Here is a 27766-nt window from a genome sequence, read left to right as displayed (position 1 = left end):
AGACGCGAAATTTTACCGACGGGAACAAGATGCTGTGATATGCAAACGATTAGCTTTACAGAGCATTAACACTAGATTGGTGCCGTTGGCGACACCTACAACGTGCTGACATGACGAAAGTTTCCAACCGATTTCTCATACACAAACAGCAGTTGACCGGCGTTATCTGGTGAAACGTTGTTGTGATGCCTCGTCTAAGGAGGAGAAATGTGTACCATCACGTTTCCGACTTTGATAAAGGTCGGATTGTAGACTATCGCGATTGCGGTTTATCGTATCGCGACATTGCTGCTCGCGATGGTCGAGATCCAATGAGTGTTAGTAGAATATGGAATCGGCGGGTTCAGGAGGGTAATACGGAACCCCGTGCTGGATCCCTACGGCCTCGTATCACTAGCAGTCAAGATGACAGGCATCTTATCCGCATGGCTGTAACGGATAGTGCAGCCGCGTCTCGATCCCTGAGTCAACAGATGGGGACGTTTGCAAGACAACAACCATCTGCACCAAAAGTTCGACGACGTTGGCAGAAGCACGGACTATCAGCTCCGAGACTATGGCTGCCGTTACTCTTGTCGCTGCATCACAGACAGGAGCGCCTGCGATGGTGTACTCAACGATGAACCTGGGTGCTCGAATGGCAAAAAGTCATTTTTTGGATGAATCCAGGTTCTATTTATACAATCATGATGGTCGCATCCGTGTCTGGCGACATCGCGAAGAACGCACATTGGAAGCGTGTATTCGTCTTCGCCATACTGGCCTATCACACGGCGTTATGGTATGGGGTGCCATTGGCTACACGTCTCGGTCACCTTTTGTTCGCACTGACGGCACTTTGAACAGTGGACGTTACATTTCATATGTGTTACGACCCGTGGCTCTACCCTTCATTCGATCCCTGCGAAAACCCTACATTTCAGCAGGATAATGCACAACTGCTTATAGCAGGTCCTGTACGGGCCTTTCTGGACATAGAAATTGTTCGACTGCTGCCCTGGCTGGCACATTCTCCAGATCTCTCATCAATTGAAAACGTCTGGTCAATGGTGGCCGAGCAACTGGCTCGTCACAATACGACAGTCACTACTCTTGATGAACTGCGGTATCGTGTTGAAGCTGCATGGGCAGCTGTACCTGTACACGCCATCCAAGCTCTCTTTGACTCAATGTCCAGGCGTATCAAGGCCGTTATTACGGCCGGAGATGGTTGTTCTGGGTACTGATTTCTCAGGATCTATGCACCGAAATTGCTTGAAAATGTAATCACATGTCAGGTCTAGTATAATATATTTGTCCAATGGTTCATTATGGTTCAAATGGCTCTGAGCACTGTGGGACTTAACATCTGTGGTCAACAGTCCCCTAGAACATAGAACTACTTAAACCTAACTAACCTAAGGACAACACACACATCCATGCCCGAGGCAGGATTCGAACCTGCGACCGTAGCTATTTGTCCAATGAATAGCCGTTTATCATCTGCATTTCTTCTTGTTGTAGCAATTTTAATGGCAAATAGTGTTGTTTGACAGGTCAAAGCAAATGGGAGGCGTTATGTTTTCCCTAATTTATTCATATTTTAGTGTGGTTAGGTATTCTAGCTTGAATTTCGTAGTTGCAGAAACATGAAGAATGAAGTATCTACAAAAATGAGAGCAAACATCAAAGGTCTTATTTGCTGTAAGCAGGGTGGAATTAATGTCCACTGTTCGTAAATGAACGTCGAAAGACAATGTAGGAGAACTATTCTGAAAGAAAGGTCCGATAGACTGCGAAATGGAAATCACAGTGAAAATCAGACGATGCCTTGCGTAGATGCGTCGGACAGTCTTTCCTGGATGCCCGTCCATCGCATCACGTCACTCTTTTCAGTTATGAGATCACAGTGAGCACGTAAAGAGGCATAGAAAATAGTGTCTTCTGCCAAGTGCCATATGTCGCCTGCTTTCTTGGAGAACACGCAACGTAGCTGCAATACATATACTTCTTCTTAAGAGTTATTGTCTTCTGTTCACTGCAGGGGCAATGAGGAAGCTAATACAGCGTGTTCAATGGGAAGTGCTTGATCACCAGCAATACAGCCTGGACTAGGCTCCCTATGATGTTCACATGCGCTCACACGAACCACTGGCTATGAAGGCAAAATTTTGTCACAAAAAACAAGCTGCAGGTCAGCCTACTGAAGTGGCAGAAAGTGCAAATGCCTGCTTTCTTCGACGAGGTATTGGAAAGTTGGTACAGCGCTAAGACGAATGTCTTTGTCGGAGCGGCGACTGTGTGTAGAAGTGGCTGGAAGGTGTAGCTAACTGTTTCAAATAAAAAAATTTATTTTCACAGTGTTTTTCATTTCGGAACCAATCTGAGCTTCCTTTCCGAATATCCCTCTAGTTTAGAGCATTAAAATAAGTTTGCAAATTTAAACAGCAATTACTCACTGCAAATACCTAAATTGTCGCAGTGAAAACAAATCCGATAGTGCTCTAAGATAATGGGCTGCCATTAGTAAATATTTCAAATTATGATATTTGCCTTTTTGGTGGTCTTACTTTTGAGAACTATTATTGCGTTATACAGATAACGAACATGAGGGTTGCTTTTCTATACGTTCTGGCACTTTCTTTTGTGCGCAGTACGGTAATACTTTTAGAGACGGAGAGTGAAAGTTGGAATCGAGTAGATTCACCAATCCCTTCAGTTCAAGCTAAGTTCAGTTCAGTTCTAGGAGTCATCAACGATCAAATTTCCAGCAATTTAGTTCTAAGACTTATATTGAAATTCGTTTCATTGCGTAGGAAATCTCGTTAACTGGACCGCCACGTCTGAAGGTATCGCTGTATGGTGGTGTAACGTGCATTGTGTGGTTTTCATGAGCAGTAAAAATGGCGTAAATGATGTTTATGTTGATCTCTACTCCAATTTTCTGTACAGGTTCCGGAACTCTCGGAACCGAGATGGTGCAAAACTTTTTTTGATGTTTCTATAATGTGAAAATAGCTAAGAACGAAAATTGTAACCACCAAATGACATTTCCCGTCATTTTATTACATCATGTCGCACCAACAACGATTCTTTTTCGGAGCATTCAATGTGCTTGAGCCTAGAAACAGCTTATATTCGTAGGATGCAATGTATAACATAAGCCCCATAGAGTATGGGCTTCTACTCAACACGAGAAATTCAGTAAAGCGTTTTACACTGGAGCGCAAAAGAAACTTGTATAGCCGTGCGTATTCAAATACAGAGATATGCAAACAAGCAGAATAGGGTGCTGTGGTCGGCTAAGCCTGTATAACAGGTGCGTGGCGCAGTTGTTAGATCTGTAACTGCTCCTCCAGTGGCTGATTATCAAAGGTTTAAGTGAGTTTGAACGTGGCATTACAGCTGGCGCACGCAGCATCTCCGAGGGAGCATGAAGAGGGTACTTTCCCGTACGCCCATCTCACGAGTGTACCGTGAATATCAGGAATCCGAAGAAACATCGAGTCTGCGACATCGCTGTGGCCGGAAATGGATCGTGCAAGAACGGGACCAACGATGACTGGAGACATTCGTTCAACGTGACAGAAATGGCCGGCCGCTGTTGCTGAAAGGTTCTAGGCGTTTCAGTCCGGAACCGCGCTGCTGCTACGTCCGCAGGTTCGAATCCTGCCTCGGGCATGGATGTGTGTAATGTCCTTAGGTTAGTTAGGTTTAAGTAGTTCTAAGTCTAGGGGACCGATGACCTCAGATGTTAAGTCCCATAATGGTTAGAGCCATTTGAACCATTTTGATATAAAAGCAACCCTTCCACAAATTACCACAGATTTCAATGCTCGGCCATCAACAAGCGTCAGCGTGTGAACTGTTCAACGAAACATCATCGATATGGGCTTAGGGAGCCGAAGGTCAGCTCGTGTACCCTTGATGACAGCACAACACGAATCTTCACCTCTCGCCTGTGCCCGTCGACACCAGCATTGGACTTTTGATCACTGAATCATGTTTTCAGGTCGGACAAGTCTCTTTCCAAATTGTATCGATCGCATGGACGTGTACGTGTATGGAGACAGCCTCATGAATCCGTGGACCCTGCATGTCAGCAGGGGACTGTCCAAGCTCGTGGAGGCTCTGCACTGGTGTGGGACTTTTGCAGTTTGAGAGACGTGGAGCCACTGATTCGTCTAAATACGACTATGACAGGTGACCGTTAGATAAGCATCCTGTCTGATGACCTGCAACCATTTATGTCCATTGTGCATTCCGACGGACTTCGACAATTCCAGAAGGACAATGCGACACCCCACATGTCTTAATTGCTATAGAGTGGCTCCCGGAACACTCTTCTGAGGTTAAACACTTCCGCTGCCCACCAAACTCCCCAAATATTAACATTATTGAACGTCTTGGAACGTCGTGTTGAGAAGAGATCTCCACCCCCTCGTGCTCTTATGGATGTATGGACAGCCTTGCAGGATTCATGGTTTCAGTTCTCTCCTGCACTGCTTCAGACACTAGTCCAGTCCACGCCACGTCATGTTGCGGCACTACGCGATATTAGGCAGGTGTAAAAGTTTGTTTGACTCTCCAGAGCACTTTCTGCTTGTGACGCTACGAGTGTTCTTGCTTCTTCTTGATTCTACATTCCGTGGCACGTTGCCGAAATATCGTAGACCTTATTTCGCATTTCACCTGACGAAATAGTTGCCGTACGCGAAACAGCAGCCGACCGATGTGGCCGAGCGGTTCTAGGCCATTCCGTCTGTAACCACGCTGTTATTACGGTCGCAGGTTCAAATCCTGCCTCGGGCATGGATGTGTGTGATGTCCTTAGATTGGTTAGGTTTGAGTAGCTCTAAGTACAGGGGACTGATGACCTCAGATGTTGAGTCCCATATCGCTTAGTCATTTGATACTTTTTTTTTGTGAAACAGCAGGAAGTGTTTCTTTATGCAGTAATTTACCAACAGTCGTATGTATTGTAGAAATGTATTCTATTTTATGAAAATTTATGTGCTACCAGTTTCGGCACTACATAGATGCTATCTTCAGGCCCCACTCGTGATAGTAGTAAAATCGCTATACACGGAAGGAGCCATATAACTGGATCCGTGAATCAAATCGTCCTGCAACAGCCCTTGGTGGCCAAGTATGACGAATGGGGCCTGAAGATGGCATCAATCTAATGCCAAAACTGGTAGCAGATAGAAGTTCATAAATCAAAACAAATTCCTACAATGCATACGGGTGTTGGTAAATTATTGCATCAAGAAGTTCATGCCAGCCGTCGTCCGACGATGCATAATGGATCAACGAAGATTAAAGCAGGAAGTGTTGTCTCAAAACTCGTAGACCACCTCGTCAACGTTGGCTAAATCATCCCGCGTGCCGACGGCCTTAGGCCTCTTCCGACTGCAGCCTTCAAGGCTGTACGAGAAGCGACCTGTGATCGTGTGATATGTAAGCAGTCTGTCGGCAATGCTTCCAGCCGTTACTGCCAGTAAGCGGATTCTGATGTTGACGCTCTTTATCCATTGACGTAGATCCTCATTTGGCCCTACGAGACAGAATCGGCTTCCTTTGCGACATGCCTAGATCAGAAGAGTGTGAAGAGGCACCGAAGATGGAAACCAGGTCATTCAGCATCGCAGGACGCCGTCTGCCAGCCATCCGAAGTACTATAAAAGGAGAAGCGATGTTAGAAGCCATTTGAATTTCCTCGTCTGGTGCGTCGGCCACTGTGGGAAGGCGCGTGGCTGAGGTAACAGGTTGCGCTACCGTCTTCGCCGCCGTGGATTCGTGCCCGTGTGAGCGGGCAGCGGGAGACCAGGAAGCCCGCACAGTCTTTAAGCAGGCTTTATGGTCGCGCGTGCCCGGCGCAGACTGCTCTGGTAACGAACCACGCCGGAGTCCAGAACGTGCCCGCCGGACGCATTCGACGTTTGCCGTCTTAATGAACCCCCGCGAATAACGTGGGAGACGGCGACGGACGGGGATGTTGCGGACCGGCAACTTTCCCTTTAAGGGCACGCCGCGACGGGTGGCAGCCCGACGTGGCAGCGGTGGCTGCAGTCTTCTCGCAAGAGCCCGCGACGACCGCCAAACGGATTGGCTTTACACAGCCAGCCGCATTTTAATGCCGCTGAGAGGTCCATATTTCATACGTCAGCGCGCGCGAAAAACAATGGACGGTCCGCGACATAGGGGCGTTAATGCGCGGCCGACTAATGGCCGCGCGCGATAGCCGAGTGAATGCGAGCAGGTGAACGGAAGTGTAATTACCCGGCCGTGATTTATGTGCGTCGTGAGACCGGCCGGCGGACTCACCTAGCGGCCACTTCACGTTCGCGGCGGCGGGCCGAGCCGCCCTCGCGGCGACGGCCACTCGCGCACTCTTCTGCGGCACCTGCTGCAGTAGGGGTAGGAAAAACCGACCGCTTCAAACCGATACCAGTATTTTACTTCCGAATAACCGTTATTTTTCGGCATTCGTTTTGTAATCTTTCTATAAAAAATTGTCTGTATGTGAGAAACGGAATATATCGATATCAAAGAAAATTTTCTCCTCATATAACGTGTACTTTGAACACCAACAAAAGGAAAACGAGGATAATGGAATGTAGCTGAATTAAGTTGGGTGATGCTGAGTGAATAAGATCAGGAAATGAGTCACTTAAAGTAGTAAAGGTGTTTGGCTATTTGGGGCGCAAAAAATCTGATGATGGTCGGAGAGGATATAACAATGTAGACTGGCAATGGCAAGGAAAGCGTTTCTGAAGAAGAGAAATTTTTTAACATCGAGCATAGATTTAGTGTCAGAAAGTCGTTTCTCAAAGTACACTCCTGGAAATGGAAAAAAGAACACATTGACAACGGTGTGTCAGACCCACCATACTTGCTCCGGACACTGCGAGAGGGCTGTACAAGCAATGATCACACGCACGGCACAGCGGACACACCAGGAATCGCGGTGTTGGCCGTCGAATGGCGCTAGCTGCGCAGCATTTGTGCACCGCCGCCGTCAGTGTCAGCCAGTTTGCCGTGGCATACGGAGCTCCATCGCAGTCTTTAACAATGGTAGCATGCCGCGACACCTTGGACGTGAACCGTATGTGTAGTTGACGGACTTTGAGCGACGGCGTATAGTGGGCATGCGGGAGGCCGGGTGGACGTACCGCCGAACTGCTCAACACGTGGGGCGTGAGGTCTCCACAGTACATCGATGTTGTCGCCAGTGGTCGGCGGAAGGTGCACGTGCCCGTCGACCTGGGACCGGACCGCAGCGACGCACGGATGCACGCCAAGACCGTAGGATCCTACGCAGTGCCGTAGGGGACCGCACCGCCACTTGCCAGCAAATCAGGGACACTGTTGCTCCTGGGGTATCGGCGAGGACCATCGCAACCGTCTCCATGAAGCTGGGCTACGGTCCCGCACACCGTTACGCCGTCTTCCGCTCACGCCCCAACATCGAGCAGCCCGCCTCCAGTGGCGTCGCGACAGGCGTGAATGGAGGGACGAATGGAGACGTGTCGCCTTCAGCGATGACAGTCGCTTCTGCCTTGGTGCCAATGATGGTCGTATGCGTGTTTGGCGCCGTGCAGGTGAGCGCCACAATCAGGACTGCATACGACCGAGGCACACAGGGCCAACACCCGGCATCATGGTGTGGGGAGCGATCTCCTACACTGGCCGTACACCTCTGGTCATCGTCGAGGGGACACTCAATAGTGCACGGTACATCCAAACCGTCATCGAACCCATCGTTCTACCATTCCTAGACCGGCAAGGGAACTTGCTGTTCCAACAGGACAATGCACGTCCGCATGTATCCCGTGCCACCCAACGTGCTCTAGAAGGTGTAAGTCAACTACCCTGGCGAGCAAGATCTCCGGATCTGTCAACCATTGAGCATGTTTGGGACTGGATGAAGCGTCGTCTCACGCAGTCTGCACGTCCAGCACGAACGCTGGTCCAACTGAGACGCCAGGTGGAAATGGCATGGCAAGCCGTTCCACAGGACTACATCCAGCATCTCTACGATCGTCTCCATGGGAGAATAGCAGCCTGCATTGCTGCGAAAGGTGGATATACACTGTACTAGTTCCGACATTGTGCATGCTCTGTTGCCTGTGTCAATGTGCCTGTGGTTCTGTCAGTGTGATCATGTGATGTATCTGACCCCAGGAATGTGTCAATAAAGTTTCCCTTCCTGGGGCAATGAATTCACGGTGGTCTTATTTCAATTTCCAGGAGTGTATTTGTAAGGAGTGTAGCAATGTATGGAAGTGAAACATGGACGATAAATAGTTTAGACAAGAAGAGAATAGAAGCTTTCGAAATGTGGTGCTACAGAATAATGCTGAAGATTATATAGGTAGATCACATAACTGTTGAGGAGGTATTGACTAGAATTGGGTAGAAGAGGCGTTTCTGTGCCGACCGGAGTGGCCAAGCGGTTCGTAGCGCTTCAGTCTGGAACCGCGCGACCGCTGCGGTCACAGGTTCGAATCCTGCTTCGGGCATGGATGTGTGTAATGTCCTTAGGTTAGTTAGGTTTAAGTAGTTCTAAGTTCTAGGGGACTGACGACCGCAGAAGTTAAGTCCCATAGCGCTCAGAGCCATTTTTTTTTTTGTTCTATCGGAAGAAAGGAACTCTTTGAAATTACTAATACTGTTCACTGAACATTATTCTGCTTCTACACCTGACAATCCGAACTACACACTGTTTGTATTGAAAACGAAGAAATTCCTCCAGCTGTATTTAAGGTACCGATTTTATTTTGGCAACTAGTTTCAACCTTGTAACAACGTCATCTTCAGACCCACACACTTGCTGACGTCAACTAGTAACTAGTTACTAATTATCTTCCACACGGAGCACGTCCGTATCTCCGTTTATATTACAAATTAAGGAATTCCTCCAGCTGTATTTAAGGTGTCGATTTTATTTTGGCAACTAGTTTCAACCTTGTAACAACGTCATCTTCAGACCAACACACTTGCTGACGTCAACTAGTAACTAGTTATTAACCAGCTTCCACACGGAACACGTCGGTACCTCACCACTGACTTCTAGTATCAGCCGCTCGCAGTGACGACAACATGTGTATGGGCCTGAAGATGACGTTGTTACAACGTTGAAACTAGTTGCCAAAATAAAATTGACACCTTAAACACAGCTGCAGGAGTTTCTTCATTTTTAATATAAATTTATACCAGCTGACGTCCCACTGTCTCCCATTTCAACAATGGATGTACGGAGGTTACACAGTGTTTGGTCAAGAATGCGTGAGATCTGCCCTGAAGTAAAAGCGACTAACCTCTTGTCCAGCATTTTGTGTCTGATGTACTGACTACGTTCGAAGCAAATGCAAATAATTTACTCCATTTTTTTTTTCCAGTCTGCTGCTTTGTGTTGCGTAAGGCACCTTGCACACAGAATGGAATATTTAAAATTTCACTACAAATTGTGGAGGTGGGTTTTACTTCAAAGAAAATCGTTTTTAAGAGTTCAGACTCTGTTTGTCGACAAAAGGACGCATAACATAAGAAGACACTAACATCTGCAAACTTTTCTCTTTAACAAAGAAAAGATAAACCTACCTTTAAAATTCCTCTAAATATAATTCAACACTATAAAGTACAAGGAAGTACTGTAAATGAGTTTGCATCTCCATGACAAAGTATTCCGGACAGTTCCTCCTAGATTCACAGATAACAGACCTCTTTCTCTGTAAAACTCAACTGCTCACTATTACGCCTCAAATAAGAATTCTCCAGCTCTACACAGCTGACTGACTGGTGAGTCATCCACAGATAAAACTAAACACACAGTCAAAGATCTTGTTCACTACTCACGCAGTGCACTAAATCATCCTTGTCTCAGTACACTGAAGGTGAATTATTTACAATAGCAGAAAACATATGGGAACCTCACACTTTGGTCTCTGTTATAACATATCATTCTTATTTTTTACTACCAACCGAATTTAAAAAAAGCGAATTATCAACTTTCCATAGCAACAGAGGTAATTTTTTTGTTTTTAATAACCCTTTTATTATAAACAAAGTAATTTTTATACTTAAAGTTTCTGTTATTTTGAAATATTTTTTTGTTACTGGAAAGCGATCAATATTATTTTAGTAACAATGCCGATAGAAAGGAGCAACAGATACGTGGCAGAAGAACCTGTGCAGTACTGATAAGTCAATAGTGTCCCTGTTTGCCGTGTGTCGAGCCTTAAGGCACGCATGTACATGCAGCGTGTAAGAGTTGCCGCATCTTGGTCAGAACGGCAATTTCTCGCAGTCATCGACGGACATAAGTTGTATTGCAGAATGGCACCAGCATTAATCTGGAAATATTTTTTACGAAGTGATGTACTGATGAATTACAATGCTTCATTTGTCATGAAAGATTAAACATTTCTCTGCCATTTCTATGAATAGCTAGAATATGGGTGTTTTTCTTTCTAGTATTCAATAATGGTACGAGTGATAAATAAAAGACTTCACAACTACTCATTCACAATGCACAGCAAGAATAGACAGCAGATGATCTGTTGCCGTTGTCTACATAACACGCCTTTATCTGCTCGTAGCTCTTGAAATGGATATGTTAAATTGAAAGACTTTTTCATTCTCACTTCTCGCCTTTTAATACTGACTACTTGTAATGCCCAAATACTGTTATGATCCCTGATTACAACATGAATTTGGAGCAGAGTTTGAAGAAATTAGAATTAGTGCGAGAATACTGGTATTCAATCATTTCTATGTTTGTTGCAGGAAATAAATGAGCAAAAAATTGAAAATGGGTTATTTTAGCAAGCAGTTTTAACAGTCTGGTTAAACTGGCTTGGAAAAATACCGACATAACCGAAAACCGGTTGTTTCAACGTTAACCGTCATCCCCATGCTGAAACGGAGGCACGTAAGATTATTTCCCGGGCACGGCGATGTCAGAATTTGCCCTCACATCTCATCAAGTTGCCTACAGCTTACCTTGTGACACAGTCGACAATGAAAAAAGTACTGCCATGAATCACCAGTCCTATATTTATAAGGTATAACAGGTATTAAATGACTGATCTTCCTTTAGTACAGGGAGTCTGTAATTAAAGTTCCAGCTTCAAAACGCTGTAGAAAGAGAATGACATCAAATTTGAACAGCATATTACACTACCCAATAAAATTTTACCTTTTTGTGTAACCGGCATGAAAATAGCAAATGTTTATGCTTTAGGTGTACTGATACCGAAAATGCTAATGAAAATGCAATATTAGCTCTCGTTTTGAAGCTACGATAACTTTACGTTATTGCCTATACAACCTTAGGTGCGTATTTACCTCGGTGTTATCCGTTGCATGAAGGTTACTGAAGCTGCAAGCACTTTTCCTGGCGTGTATAGTTTTCTGCTGATGATTCCCTCATTAGTGTCCATCAGTATCTGCTAACATTGATGTACTTCGCTTTCCTGGTATTTTATTTCAATGTTCGTAATTTGTTGGTGGGAGCAATCACTTTACTTTTCCATTACTGCACTTCAGTAATAGCATAGAATTCCAAGTGGAAATGTGTGAAATGTAACCTTAAGGACATGTTACATCACAGTCTTTTGTAGAAGTACAGAAGATTCTCTGCCCTCTTGGTTGCTAGAAAGTTTGTTGACAGTTGAACGAAGGCATCGCAAGCTAACTTTTCGTCACCTGTCAGGACGGTGTTTAAATGCTCATCTGTACATAGTTTGCGTATTTGGGAACCCACGAATATGCCCTCTTTTATTTTCGCCTTGCAAATGGAAATTTCTCGCGAAATAGAGAAATGCGTTCCCAGTTTTATCCATGGCCTTACCGAAGTTTTTCATTAGGTTCAATTTTATACGAAGAGCTGAGAGAACTGTTTTTTTGGTTTCGCTAAGTGCTTCGTGCATACCATAGTAAGCTGTTGGTCTTCCGTAGTACATAAAAGATCCGTCTTTGGCAGTATGAATCAGTTCCGTTGAGATTAGCAAATAACTTTCTTACCCAAAGATGCCGGTCAGATCGACCGCGGAAATATTATGTCTAGATGACTGTATTATGCAGCTGCAGATAAAGAATACCAACAGTTAATATTCTAGAAAAATCTACATAGTCACACATCCTGTGTCAGTTCGTGATCATTGTTCGTTGAAAGCTGGTGTGACACCACGTGCTCACATCGTATTCCAGATATGCTCTACAGGCATAAATCAGGAGACCAGGCAGGTAGTGTAGTACAATCAGTGGAACCGAATGATTTTGATCTGTTCTGGCAATGAATTATGTTGCAATGTGTGCACTGAGAATGGCGATAGTGACTTTGAGCAATTGCTATGAGCTTAAGTTGATACTTCAACGTGTCATTTGCACACGTCAGTTAAAAGTCATTTCCAGACGTAAGTTCGTGTTACCGAAGCACTCAGCTTCGAATACATCATCCGTGTTACGCTGCCGGAAAAAAATTGGTACACCCGGAAATATGATGACGGCATGTGCCACCAAGGGGAGAGTAGATGTCTTGATAACTGTTTCAGCCTCGTCCAGAAACAGCGTAGTGGCATAGCTAACAGAGCGCAGTTTGTGTCTACCCTTTAACCCTTTCGTGGGCAAAATTATTGAGAGGTTTTTTTTAATGAATGGAGAGCAGATAGTAGTTAACAGATAGTTATATTTATCAGACAGAATATCAAATTTGCTCCAACTATGAAAGTGAGGTCACACAACAAGGTGGGAAGTATTCTTCCCACTGCCCTTCCTTGGAGTTAAATGACAAAAACAACTTCTACAATATATGTCATATTTATTTGATAAATTTACTTCTCTTGTTAAATGATTGTCCATAATTATTTGCCATGAAATTTTCTGAAACATCGGTCAGTGCAAAGTGGTATTTGACAATATGTACAAACACAGCTAGTGCTCTTTTCTGCAGCTTTGGTACTACAATGACGGCACCTCCAGTAGGTTTCTCCTAAAATGGGTTGATGCTCCCCTACAGTCACATGAATAAAATCTTCAGGTACTTTACCCCTTTTTGCCAGAAAGACAGGTTTTTGTCCACGCGTTTTTTGGGATAAGAAGCCAGCGATCAATTGTCTGGCTAGATGGATCCTGTATGTGAGCTGATCGTGCTGCCCACTTTCTCTTTTACCTATTTTCCACTTGATAAAACTGTTCACTGCAGCAACGTCCACCAGGAAATAAAATATTCTGTGCCATCATTTTACAGAACGTCTGCCAATAACATACCTTTCTCGTAATTGATCAAACTTATCGACACCACCCATTATTTTGTTGTATTCTGCCACAACTTCAGGACAGAAAACCCTGTACTAGTACCATCCTTGTTTTTCCTTTTCACTGTGGCTGTTTCTCATGGGTCATGAACTGAGGACAGGAAAGTGACTGGAAGGTTATCTTTCCATTTTACTGTAGAAATGGCTCCTTTTGTTTCAAACTGGAATTCTCCTCGTTCCAATTTTACGTTTTACTTCAAAAATTTGGGCAAATCAAAAGTATTTACCTTATACTATAGCTTTGAGGAAAAAATCGCAAAATGTCACGCAAACAGCACTGAAAGGCTCCTCTACAGAGCAACACTCAGCTATACATTGCCTCTGCGCGAAGGTACAGTAAAAACGGCTGGAACTTCAGATTGGAAGTAGTACCCTATACTGTTCACTAGGTGGTAGCACTGTGCAGAGGTGGGAACTGTGAATCCCACGGCTCACGAAAGGGTTAATAGGAAATGCTCAGAACCAGATTGCTCAATGAGGTGCAGATATGTGAAGCAAGCAGGCACCTATGCCACGGAGACGCACTGGTGCTTCCTACAGCCAACTGAGCGACTTTGAAAGGTGTCAAACCGCGATCCTCCGAGTGACAGGGGTGACCTTTCGGGGAACTGTGACATGAGTTGGACATGCTGCGCCAGCTGTGCAACGAAGCTGGTATCAGTGGTCATGTGTACATTCTCTCACCCTTAGACGAGATTCTGGAATTCCACACAGCTCACTCTCTCGCCAAATTCGTCGTACTGTAAGGATAGCAGTAGCGGATCGTACAGTACAGTGCTGCAAAATGGTTCAGGTCATACCTCACTAACAGGAAACAAAGGGTGTCAGTGCAAGGGAATAGTGAATTAAGCCATCAGTCATCATCAGAATGGAAAGAAATTACATGTGGTGTCCCACAAGGATCCATCTTGGGGCCATTCCTTTTTTCTTGTGTACATTAATGATCTCTCATCAGTTACACTGCCAGAAGCAGAGTTCGTTTTGCTTGCAGATGACACAAATATGGCAATAAATACTATGTCGAGTGTAGTTCTAGAAAGATCTTTTCATGGATATTAATAAATGGTTTAAAGCCAACTCACTGACATTAAACTTCGGAAAGACTCACTATATGCAATTCAGAACCTGTAAGAGGTTTCCACCCAGCATATGCATAAAGTATGAAGAAGAGCAGATAGAAGAGGTCGACAGTCTTAAATTCCTGGAATTACACCTTGATAATAAACGCAGTTAGGAAGACCACACAACAGAGCTGCAGAAACGCCTTAACAAATCTGTATATCCAATTAGAGTGTTAGCTGACATAGGCGACATAAAAATGAAATAGCTTGCATACTTTGCCTCCTTTCATTCCATAATGTCATATGGTATGATATTTTGGGGTTTTTCAGAGTCCAAAAGCTTTTAATACGTATTATTTGTGGAGTAAATTCATGGACGTCCTGTAGAAACCTCTTCAAAGAACTGGGTGTACTAACTGCTGCCTCTCAGTATATTTACTCCTTAATTTGTCCTAAATAATATATCTCTTTTTCCAGCAAACAGCTCAGTCCATACATACAGTAACAGGAACAAAAATTATCTGCACAAGGACTTAAAAGCACTTACATTAGTTCAAAAAGGGGTCCACTACTCAGGAACACTCATCTTCAATAATTTGCCAGCAAACATTCAAAATTTTGTTACAAATAAAGATCAGTTTAAAAGGAGCCTGAAAGACTTACGAGTGGCTTACTCTTTCTACTCCATTGACGAATTTTTTAATAGAAACAAATGATGTATTACATATGTGCATATTGTTGTTCCAGCTTAAAGAAAGATATTGACATGTTCCACATCCACGAGGACTCCTCAGCACGGATCAATGGAACGGAAAACTAATCTAATCTAATCTCTCTAATCATACCACGGAAGAGACAAGAGGTCTAGGGGGGGCCAGATATATAGATATGAACAGTTGCAAACTGGTTATTGGCAGTAGGATTACAGGCGCGTGCGCCTCCGGCCTGCTTTCACACCACTCACGCCACAGCATCGACATACACGGCTCAGCTGGTGCCATCAGAGGATCACTTGGAAGCTGGAATGGCACGCCGTGGTCGTCAGGGATGAATGCAGATTCTGTCTGCACGCAAGAGATAGTTGTTTACGAGTGCGATGTCGATTTGGTGAGCGCTGTCTCATAGAGCGCATTCGACCAAGGCACACTGGTCTCTCTTCAGGCCTTATGATCTTTGGCTACAACTCACTTTTACCTTTGGTGTTTCTAGAGGGGACGCTAATCAGCGCTCAGTACATGCAGAATGCTGTTGGACCCGTTCTTTCGCCGTTCTTGCAACAGGATGGCGACGTAACACAGTCCAAGACAGTATTTACCATCTGTACGATCGACTGGATGCCAGAGTCAGCGTCTGCACTGCCCGCCCCGCCCCCCCCCCCCCCCCCCCCCCACCCCGCCCGGGCAGGCTACAGCACGTGTTGTGACGGTACAAACCCACCCGTCACTAGATGAATATTTCCAGTATGAGATTTGCAACGGTCGCCGGGCGGCCACATGGCCCGCAGCTCGGGGCATTGTTTGGTTTTTTGCGCCTTACGCGAAAATCATGTAACTTACGGTGAAGAGCGATGCGATAGTGGATTGTGGTCAGCAATATGCACCTTCTAAAATCTCGATCTTTATTGCTAGTCACGAAACGCAAAAGTTATAGTAACCTCAAACTCGGTTAACATCGCGAATACTGAAAGATTAATAAAAACGGTAAATAACAACTTACAGGGATGAGCGAGCACTCATTAAAAGCGTTTCGTCATAGCGGATCGAGTGCCATAGTCATATGTTAAGATTCATATATAATGAAGCCCGTAAAGAGCAATAGACAAAGTTTGAGGGAAAATTGTTTATAAAATTCAATTGAAAATTCATTACGTAAAGAACGGCGCTATATAATATTCTGGGTGGCATCACACGTATTTTAAACTAGTCAAGTTATACTATACACTTAACTTGCAACTTATTATTAACATTTATCACCCATAATTAATTATTATAGATATGAAGATTTTGAGCAGCGCAATGTGTAGATAGCTATACATTTCGTCTAAAAACGGTGCTATATACAGTTCTATGTTAAAACTTTGCAGCACAAATGACAACAAACAAACCTGCGCTAAGCGGCGAAATTTTGCAAAAACTAAAACTTGATTTACGGGCGATAAAATAATCCTAGAAATTAGTGTAACGAGGTAATTGATATGTACTTTTTAGCGCGGTTGCGATGGTGAACTTATTTCTGTCAACGGATGTATGTATCGAAATTTGTAACCTTAACTGATGAGACTGATACTTGCATAACCATAGGGGGGGTTGACGTCCGAGCGTATATAAGCGAGCGGGTGGGTGGCGAACAAGCCCCCCTTTGAGTGGTCGTTTGAGAATTTTAATTCGACAAAGACTATTGTTTGATAGTGCAAGTGCGCAAGCATATATTTGGTGAACTGGAACTGCTACGATTATTTGTGTGAGTGCGATTTACGAGGTATACATCGCGCGTAAGTGAACATGTGGAGATTGTGATTTCGCGCCAAAGCTGCTAGAACAAAGAGAACAGTAGGACTTGTGGTTTCTGTTCGAATTATTTCAATAATTTTCGTTTATAGCAGCCCACATTACTGCTATTGGGGGCTCAGAGTCAGATTGTTATTAAAGTAAAAACTGTAAACCATTTCACCAGTGCTAATTTCATTGTGTGAAAGAAAAGGACGACGCCAATAAATAGTGATTGAACTGTGTTGTGAAAAACTGATTTTAGTATAATAATCGCCTAATTCTTGTTCCCGAGCATAAACTGTACTTATGTCTGAGTAAATAATTAATTCGAAAACTATAACAAATGCGTGGGTGTGGAAGTGTACTAATGCACCAAGTGTGGATATGACCCCCTGAGACTTACGTGAGGGCCAAAATTTGCAATAACATTTTTTAACCAATATTTGTACATGCACATTCGTGTGAACTCTGTAACGGCAGTTATCTTTATTTACCACCCCGTCGCAGTGTTTTAGTATGGATCGATCGATACCTGTTAGAACCGCTTGTTCGTTTGATCTCTAAATGTAATAATTTCAGAATAAGTAAAGAGCGAAGTATCTGAGTACGTTCACTTTTGCTCAGCTGTCTGAAAATCAAAATAACGTAGAGGTTTCCCAGCACTGTCATTTATAAAAAAATTCTAAGGGGACGTTACACGTGTTACATCAGTTTAAATAGACTCAAAAAATAACTGATTCCGAAAGGCTGGAATCATTAAAGTTGCAAGTCAACCAGCACTATGCTACTCAGCCAGTATATCAAAAATAATTTACACCAGTTTCCGTAGAACCACAAGTACCATCACTACCGCTAGAAGAGGATAGAGCTCCAGCAGCTGAGCGTATCTGATCGAAGCTTTACCAGTCTATTCACATCGTTAAAAGTCGCCTGATTCGCATTGATTCAGCTTGTTAATATGTCAGAAATCACAGCCTCAGTTGAACGAGCAACACCAACCAGCCACGCATTCCTAACGCCAGGTCAGTACTTCGAGTCCGTCCCCGGTAGCTGAGTGGTATTACCTCACGGCTGGTTCAATGTTTAAAGTCCGTTATGAGACACATACCCTGCCCTCACGGTATGGCGGCGTCGGGCTCGTCAATGTCCGTATGCGAGCGGCAGCCTTGTACATGAGTACCATGAGAAAACAGTGGGTGGGCCAGGGTACATCTCTAACACGCAGCTTGCTTGAGGTCCTCCTACCTGCTTCCACCTCACCACCCGTGCCTCATTTGTCCCGTCTTTCGACCGTTTTCGTCGACTACAGTTAGATGCATACCAGTCTCCCAGATACACGCCCACCCAGGACTAAGGATTTTTACAGCCTGTTGCTGCGCTGTGTTCCCTGGAATGGGATGGAAACCAAACATCCCTCCATAGAGTGGTCCATAGTGTGGACTACCGTCCACCAGCCCTTCCTCCCTCCGAAAGTCCGGGCACTGTGGTATCACATAGTCAACAGGAAATTTGCCACGAAGCAGCGCCTGCACAACATTGGCTTGTCAGAATCCCCTCTTTGTCTCCTTTGCCAGCAACTGGACACTGATGAACACCGTCTGACATGCGCCTCATCGCAAGATGTATGGCGCTTCGTGCAGCAAATCATTGCCTGCTGTCTCCGGGTGCCACCAGATACAATCGAACCGGAGGACAGACATTTTCCCGCCGCCAAATGTCATGCTATTACGTGGGTCAAAGGGTGGGCGGTCGCTTATCTCTTTCATGAGGGACCTAAACCCCGCATCGACTTCTGGACCTATTTACGAACAGTCCATGCAGCTCTCGAAAAGACGCCACGTTACCGAACATTATTTACTAACTATCTGCGAGCGGTCTTTGTTAGACCTCCACTGAGTTGGGGGGGGTGCCTGGCTCAGAGTGCACCTACCCCTCCACCACCGGCGGTGTCTGAGTTCCAACCGCCTACGGTGTATTCCTCTTCTGACCTCCGCGGATGGGAGAGCGCGTCGCAGATTACGCGGATTTTTTTTTTTTTGCCTTTCCTTTTTCCTTTCTTTTTCTGTAATCAGAATTTATATTTCTTTTCTCTTTCGCCGACATAATTCCATGATATTAGCGAATATTACAAAAACACATGCAAATAAATAAATACCAACGCCTTCCACTACTGTTGATTCCTGTGTCTCCCATTTGCCTGAGCACCACAGGCCCGGTGGTGGTGAGGAGGACACTGTGGCCAGGCCTCGGGTTTCGACCCCTGCCCACTTTGCAACCCGAGCCCACACCACTCCACTGCCAAAAACAAAAGAAAAATAAAGAAAAAAGAAAAGTAAAATAAAACAATAGATAAAAATTTTAAAAAAGTCAGTAGAGCACTTGCCCGCGGAAGGCAAAGATCCCGAGTTCGAGTCTCGGTAAAAAAAAAAAGTGGTCAGTGCGACAGACTGTCAATCCTAATGGGCCCGGGTTCGATTCCCGGCTGCGTCCGAGATTTTTCTCCGCTCAGGGACTGGGTGTTGTGTTGTCCTAATCATCATCATTTCATCCCCACCGACGCGTCAGATCGAAAGACTTGCACCAGGCGAGCGGTCTACCCGACGGGAGACCCTGGTCACACGACGTTATTATTAGTACTTCGACCAGCTGGACACGGGCACGCCTGCACCGGTGTCGTTCGTCGTCGTTAGCACTTTGCAGTCAGCAACACCTCAGTCGGTTCACGGTGAAGTTCCGGTCCATTCCCAGAGACGTGAGATGTCACAGTTTCCGCCTCAGGAAGCAAACTCTGTCTCTGCCTAGCGATTCAGTGAGCCAGAGTGGTGCTAGCCTTGTTACCAGAAACAAAATACTGCCGCCCTTGTCAGTCTATATCTGCCAGGTTGGTCACAGCATTTAATGTCGCACATATGTTTACGGCAGAAAGTTTATTAAATAATACGTATGACCAATTGCAAAGTCTTAATAAAATTAATTGTCAAAATTTGTTTTTATTATATACGACGAGGTGGAATCTTTAATAATTATTAGCCGATGGATCGTAAACCTGTTTTTTATTTATATAATCGTATGGCTAGGGTCCGCCGTCGGGCACACCGTTCGCCGGGTGCCGGTCTTTCAATTTGACGCCACTTCGGCGACCTGCAGTCTATGAGGATGATAGGATGGTGAGGACAGCGTAACACTCAGTCCTTGGGCGGAGAAAATTCCCCGACCCAGGCGGGAATCGAACCCGGGCACAGAGGATTGACAATCCGTCACGCTGCCTATTCAGCTACCGGAGGTAGACTAACCTGTTACTGACTAGCTCTAAAAGCGAACTGATATTCTATAAATTGGCAAGAGCAATAAAATAATTTTGTAACGATGAAAGTAATTTTAATCAAAGATACGAACTGAACTACGGAAATCATAAACTTATATCTTCTCTCTTCACGAGAAGTCAAGCAGAGTCTACAATCAATAATAAAACTGATGTGTGTCAAAATTCTTCAGTGAAACGTCACCTACAATGTATGATCGATGAACAGTAAATACGAGGGGTATTGAATAAGTAACGTAACACTTAAAACTTCCTGGCAAATTAAAACTGTGTGCGGGACCGAGACTCGAACTCGGAACCTTTGCCTTTCGCTGGCAAGTGCTCTGCCATCTTTCTTTTAATCTCATTTTGTTCGATTTTTTGTCGTTGTATCTGCTCGGGTCGGACGTCGTAAGAAATCCCATTAAGTGCGTTGATGATCGATTAAATCAGTTATTTTATTACAGTGTGTACGTAACCCTCTGACCAAACACGCTGAGCCACCGTGCCGGCACCATCTGAGCTACCCAAGCACGATTCACGCCCCTTCCTCACAGCTTCACTTCTGCCAGTACCTCGTCTCCTACCTTCCAAACTGTGCAGAAGCTCTTATTTATTTACATGTCAATTTCCGTAGGACCAACTTAAGGAGGAAATCCCCAAGGTCATGGAACGTGTCAGTACATGAACTTACAAACATAAAAGTAATAACAGATAGAAATAAATCTTCATTAACCTGAAAGAAAATCAGTCCACACGTTTAAGCAAATGCTATCAGCAATGCAATGAAAATCAGCTTAATTTTTCAAGGAACTCCTCGACAGAATAGAAGGAGTGACCCGTGAGGAAACTCTTCGGTTTCGATATGAAAGCACGTGGATTGCTGCTAAGATTTTTGAATTCGAGTGGCAGATTATTGAAAATTGATGTAGCAGTATACTGCACACCTTTTTGCACAAGAGTTAAGGAAGTCCGATCCAAATGGAGGTTTGATTTCAGCCGAGTATTAACCAAGTGAAAGCTGCTTATAGTTGGAAATAAACTAATATTGGTAACAAGAAACGACAATAAGGAATATACATATTGAGAGGCCAATGTCAAAATACCCAGACTCGTGAACAGAGGTCGACAGGAGGTACGTGAACTCACACCACTTATTGCCCGAACCGCCCGTTTCTGAGCCAAAAATATCCTTCTAGAATGGGATGATTTACCCCAAAACATAATACCATACGACATAAGTGGATGCCCGGGTTCCCGGGTTCGATTCCCGGCGGGGTCAGGGATTTTCTCTGCCTCGTGATGGCTGGGTATTGTGTGATGTCCTTAGGTTAGTTAGGTTTAAGTAGTTCTAAGTTCTAGGGGACTGATGACCATAGATGTTAAGTCCCATAGTGCTCAGAGCCATTTGAACCATAAGTGAATGAAAATACGCAAAGTAGACTAATTTACGTGTCAAAGTATCACTCACTTTCGATATCGTTTGAATACTGAAAATGGCAGTATTAAGTCTTTGAACAAGATCCTGAACGTGGGCTTTCCACGACAGCTTACTATCTATATGAACACCTAGGAATTTGAACTGTTCAGTTTCACTAATCATATGCCCGTTCTGTGAGATTAAAACGTCAGGTTTTGTTGAATTGTGTGTTAGAAACTACAAAAACTAAGTCTTACTGTGATTTAACGTTAGTTTATTTTCTACAAGCCATGAACCGAGGTCATGTACTGCTCTACTTGAAACCGAGTCAGTGTTGGACACAATATCCTTTACTACCAAGCTGGTGTCAGGAAACAGAAATATTTTAATAGTTACCAGTAATACTGGAGGGCATATCATTTATATAAATAACGAACAGGAGAGGCCCCAACACTGATCCCTGGGGCACCCCCCACTTGACAGTACCCCACTCAGATCCCACATCACAGCCATTACAAACATTGTGAATAATGACCTTTTGCTGCGTGTTGCTAAAGTAAGAGGTGAACCAATTGTGAGCTACTCCACTTGTTCCATAATGGTCCAACTTCTGGAGCAATTTTGTGAGATCAACGCAGTCAAATGCCTATGTTAAATCAAAAAATACGCCAAGCGTTCGAAACTTTTTGTTTAGCCCATCCAGTACCTCAGAGAAAAGAGAATATAGCATTTTCAGTTGTCAGACGACTTCTAAAGCCGAACTGTACATTTGATAGCAAATTGTGTGATATAAAATGATCAATTAACCTTACATACACAGCCTTTTCGATAACTTTTGCAAACACTGATGGCATAGAAATAGGTCTAAAATTATCTGCATTATCCCTTTCTCCCTTTTTATAAAGCGGCTTTACTACTGAGTACTTTAATCGCTCAAGAAACTGACCATTCCTAAAGGAAAAATTACAAATATGGCTAAATACAGGGCTAACATGTGCAGCACAGTACTTTAATATTCTACTAGACACTCCATCATAACCATGAAAGTCCTTAGTCTTCAGTGATTTGATTATTGACTCAATCTCCCTCTTGTGTGTATCACCGAGGAGTATTTCAGACGTCAATCTCGGAAAGGCATTTGCTAAGAAATTTATATTATTTCCAGTAGAAACAAAATTTTTATTTAATTCACCAGCAATAATCAGAAAATGGTTGTTAAATACTGTTCATATATCTAATTTATCAGTAACAGAAATATTATTACTGCGAACTGACTTTATATCACCAAACTTGTGTTGCTGACCAGACACTTCCTTCACAACTGATCATATGGCTTTAATTTTATCCTGTGAATTAGCTATTCTATTTGTATACCACATACGTTTGCCTTGCTAATTACATTTTAAGCATCTTACAATCCTGTTTGTAATGGGATACTGTAGCGTGGTTGTAACTACTTCTAATATTTTGATATAATTCCCGCTTTCTTCTAAATGATACCCTTATCCCACTAGTCAGCCAACTGGGCTGTCCATTACTGCTAGTACCCCGTTTAGAATGTTCTAATGGAAAGCAGCTCTTAAAGAGCATGACAAATGTGTTACGGAAAGCATTGTCCTTATCATCTACACTCCTGGAAATTGAAATAAGAACACCGTGAATTCATTGTCCCAGGAAGGGGAAACTTTATTGACACATTCCTGGGGTCGGATACATCACATGATCACACTGACAGAACCACAGGCACATAGACACAGGCAACAGAGCATGCACAATGTCGGCACTAGTACAGTGTATATCCACCTTTCGCAGCAATGCAGGCTGCTATTCTCCCATGGAGACGATCGTAGAGATTCTGGGTATAGTCCCGTGGAACGGCTTGCCATGCCATTTCCACCTGGCGCCTCAGTTGGACCAGCGTTCGTGCTGGACGTGCAGACCGCGTGAGACGACGCTTCATCCAGTCCCAAACATGCTCAATGGGGGACAGATCCGGAGATCTTGCTGGCCAGGGTAGTTGACTTACACCTTCTAGAGCACATTGGGTGGCACGGGATACATGCGGACGTGCATTGTCCTGTTGGCACAGCAAGTTCCCTTGCCGGTCTAGGAATGGTAGAACGATGGCTTTGGATGTACCGTGCACAATTCAGTGTCCCCTCGACGATCACCAGAGGTGTACGACCAGTGATGCCGGGTGTTGGCCCTGTGTGCATCGGTCGTATGCAGTCCTGATTGTGGCGCTCACCTGCACGGCGCCAAACACGCATACGACCATCGTTGGTAGCAAGGCAGAAGCGACTCTCATCGCTGAAGGCGACACGTCTCCATTCGTCCCTCCATTCACGCCTGTCGCGACACCACTGGAGGCGGGCTGCACGATGTTGGGGCGGAGCGGAAGACGGCGTAACGGCGTGCGGGACCGTAGCCCAGCTTCATGGAGACGGTTGCGAATGGTCCTCGCCGATTCCCCAGGAACAACAGTGTCCCTAATTTGCTGGGAAGTGGCGGTGCGGTCCCCTACGGCACAGCGTAGGATCCTACGGTCTTGGCGTGCATCCGTGCGTCGCTGCGGTCCGGTCCCAGGTCGACGGGCACGTGCACCTTCCGCCGACCACTGGCGACAACATCGATGTACTGTGGAGACCTCACGCCCCACGTGTTGAGCAATTCGGCGGTACGTCCACCCGGCCTCCCGCATGCCCACTATACGCCCTCGCTCAAAGTCCGTCAACTGCACATACGGTTCACGTCCACGCTGTCGCGCCATGCTACCAGTGTTACAGACTGCGATGGAGCTCCGTATGCCACGGCAAACTGGCTGACACTGACGGCGGCGGTGCACAAATGCTGCGCAGCTAGCGCCATTCGACGGCCAACACAGCGGTTCCTGGTGTGTCCGCTGTGCCGTGCGTGTGATCATTGCTTGTACAGCCCTCTCGCAGTGTCCGGAGCATCTATGGTGGGTCTGACACACCGGTGTCAATGTGTTCTTTTTTCCATTTCCAGGAGTGTATATTATCGGCACTATAAACATCTTGCCACTCTTGTTCCTTGACAAGTTTTGAAAAACTCTCTGTTGCTGTTGGATTAACTTTCCTACGTAGTTTGTAATTAAATACGACATTGGTTTGAGTACAAAAGCTTTTAGTGTTAAAATTTGTGCATCATGGTCTGAAAGGCCATTCACCCTTTTACTAACAGAATGCCCATCTAGTAATGAAGAATATATCAAAATATTGTCTATGACTGTGCTACTGTTCCCCTGCACCCTAGATGAAAAAAAAAAAACAGTTGCATCAGATCATATGAATTTAGGAGATCTACCAACATCCTTTTTCTTGCACAATCATGTACAAAATTAATATTGAAGTCACCACAGTTTCTGGTACTTCCTACAAAGTGAATCAACAACCTCCTCTAGCTTAAGCAAAAATGCTCTGAAATCGAAGTTAGGGGACCTATAAAAAACAGCAATTAGAAGTTTAGTTTCACTAAATTGAACTAATGCTGCACAACTTTCAAATATCTGTTCAGTGCAGTGTCGTGATACGTCTATGGACTCAAATAAAATACTGTTTTTTTTTACGTACAGAGCACCCCGCAAGGAACTCCTTGAGAAACAGCCAGCTAATCTGTAGCCTGGTAAAGGAAGCCTCTGAATTATCAAATTATTTAAGTGGTGCTCTGATATACCAATAATTTCAGAGTTAACAACTATTAGCAGTTCACTAACTTGACCTCTAATACCTCATATATTTTGATAAAATATGCTAATTCCTTCTCTACTTGGAAACATTACATCCTCTGGAGGTGAGCCCTTAGTTAGAGGCACTTCCTTTAAGCAGGTATACCTATCAGCTGATTTCAGTCTAAAAAAGGTGCAGCTCTAACACCAACGACTACAGGAATTTTTCCATGAGTGATACCACTACCACCACCACCACCACCACCACTACCACCACCCACTACACTGTCACCTATCAGCTTAGCCAGCCTCCCCTTCCCATACCTATTGAGATGCAGGCCATACCTAGTGAAACCCCATCTACTGATAGATCCAACTGCCACCACTGAGATGTGATACATGCCCTCTGCTATTAGCGCCCTCCCCAGCCCCACATTAAAGCGCCTAACAGCCGCATTAAGGTGAGGCCGATCATGACGCTGAAACAGTTGCACGAAGTGCACACTAGTGCCACCAGTCTGAGTAGCTATCTTAACCAAGTCACCACTGACATCATATTCCCCGTCCCTATCGAGACAGTTCCCTGCTCCACCCACTATCACTAACTGATCCTCTTTTGTAAAATTCTTACATAACTCCCCTATGCTTTCAGTCACCTGAGCCAACCCTGCACTAGGCTTCACAATGCTGGTGACCTGGTACTCACTCCCCAACACTTACTGCAACTGCTGGCCTACGCCTCTACCGTGGGAACTGCCTATCAGCAGAACCTTCTTTCTGCTAGACTTTGCAACTAACCTAGGCCTCCTAATTGCTGAAGACTGCTGCAAGTTACCTACATCTACGGCTACACGAGGCGCCTCTCCACTCAACTCTGACAGTTGGTCGTATCTATTGCGTGTATGCAAAGTAAAACTGTCTGAATACCTCCTCTTCCTAGCTACCTTCTTGCCAACTGCCAGTTCCCAATCCCCAGCACCCTTCACCCTCCTCAACCTATCTAGTTCTTCCTTTGCGCATTGTAACTGCACCTGATGGGCACAAATTGTACGCTCCTGCTCCTCTATTAACTTGTTTCTACTATAGATTCTACATTCCCAGGAGAGGATCTCCCTAAAATGACCACTGGCTTCCCCACTGCATTCCCCCAACAAAAATACCTTGACAAATCCCACACCGTAATCCACTACTCACAAACCTACGACAGAGCCCACACTTTTCACTCAAGGTAAAACTTTACAGTTACTGAAAAACCTATACGTCTACGTTACCAAAGTTCAGTTACACCAGTAGCAGTATTTAAGAACTAACAATAATGGTCTCGAAATTCTCTGCCTTCTAAGAAAGCAGCTACTTGTATTAATACTACTACAACACAGCCGATACCAATACCAGAAAAACTTCACTAAATTATTAGCTAAAATCAAAAGATTAAAAAAACTGTAACACTAAGCGAAGTTGAAACACTAAATGAAAATTTTACTGAAATATTTCACTAGAAAGAATAATAAACGTCACATGAAAACTACAACACGAAATTTACTAAACGACTTCAACACACTGAAAACTCTATAAAACACAGCGAGCGAGCGATTACGAAAGTTTATTAAGTCGTTATTTTGCCACAAACGGCACGCAACACCGCTGAAATCTATTAAATTTAATAACCGTATTACAGACCACAAATAATTTTGTCAGTATTTAGCTTATAACCGCTACAGCTGCAGTGCACGCCGCAAAATGTAAACTCACTACTGAGGCGCGAGGCTTAGACGAACGACGAATGCAGACTCACAAATAATAGACCACTCGAGTCAATAACACAGGAAGAAAGACTGAGATTAATGAAAATCCACTAATAAGTTACTTTTAAGGCACATATTAAAACAAATAAACTTTAAAATAAGTAAATGAAGTCTATAATTTATAAAATATTAAAGAGTTATTTCAACAGCAGTGCAGCACACGTGACGTCACACCAAAGGTCGATGGACCATGGACCATGACCCGTCTTAAACTGCGAACATTGCAGAAACTTGGTAAAGCACTTGCTCGCAAAAAGGCAAAGGTCCCCAGTTCGAGTCTCGGTCCGGCACACAGTTTTAATCTGCCAGGAAGTTTCATATCAGAGCACACTCCGCTGCAGAGTGAAAATCTCCTTCTGGAATGTAACACTTCTTCATTTCTCGGACAGTTTCTGCTCAAAAACCTCCCCGATCTCCCGCCTGCTGGCCGGCTGTGACTCCTGCAATGTTGGAACGTTCAGACACTCTCACTCGAGCTGATGACAGTCACAATGAAAAACCTCGCTGCTCAACTGGACATCTCTGTTTGGTAGTGCTGTGACATTCGTCCACCAATTGGGCTACTCAAAGGCGGGTGACCAATGGGTTCCTCGTTACCTAACACAAGACTTCAATGTGATTGGCTCATTGAAGGATACACCGTTCGACAAGTGGCACATTAATCAAGGGGAGATTGTTGATGAAGCAAGAAGTTGGCTCCG

The sequence above is a fragment of the Schistocerca gregaria genome, chromosome 2, assembly GCF_023897955.1.
Source record: "Schistocerca gregaria isolate iqSchGreg1 chromosome 2, iqSchGreg1.2, whole genome shotgun sequence".
Lineage (NCBI taxonomy): Eukaryota > Metazoa > Arthropoda > Insecta > Orthoptera > Acrididae > Schistocerca > Schistocerca gregaria.
Note: the sequence above shows the minus strand (reverse complement) of the source record.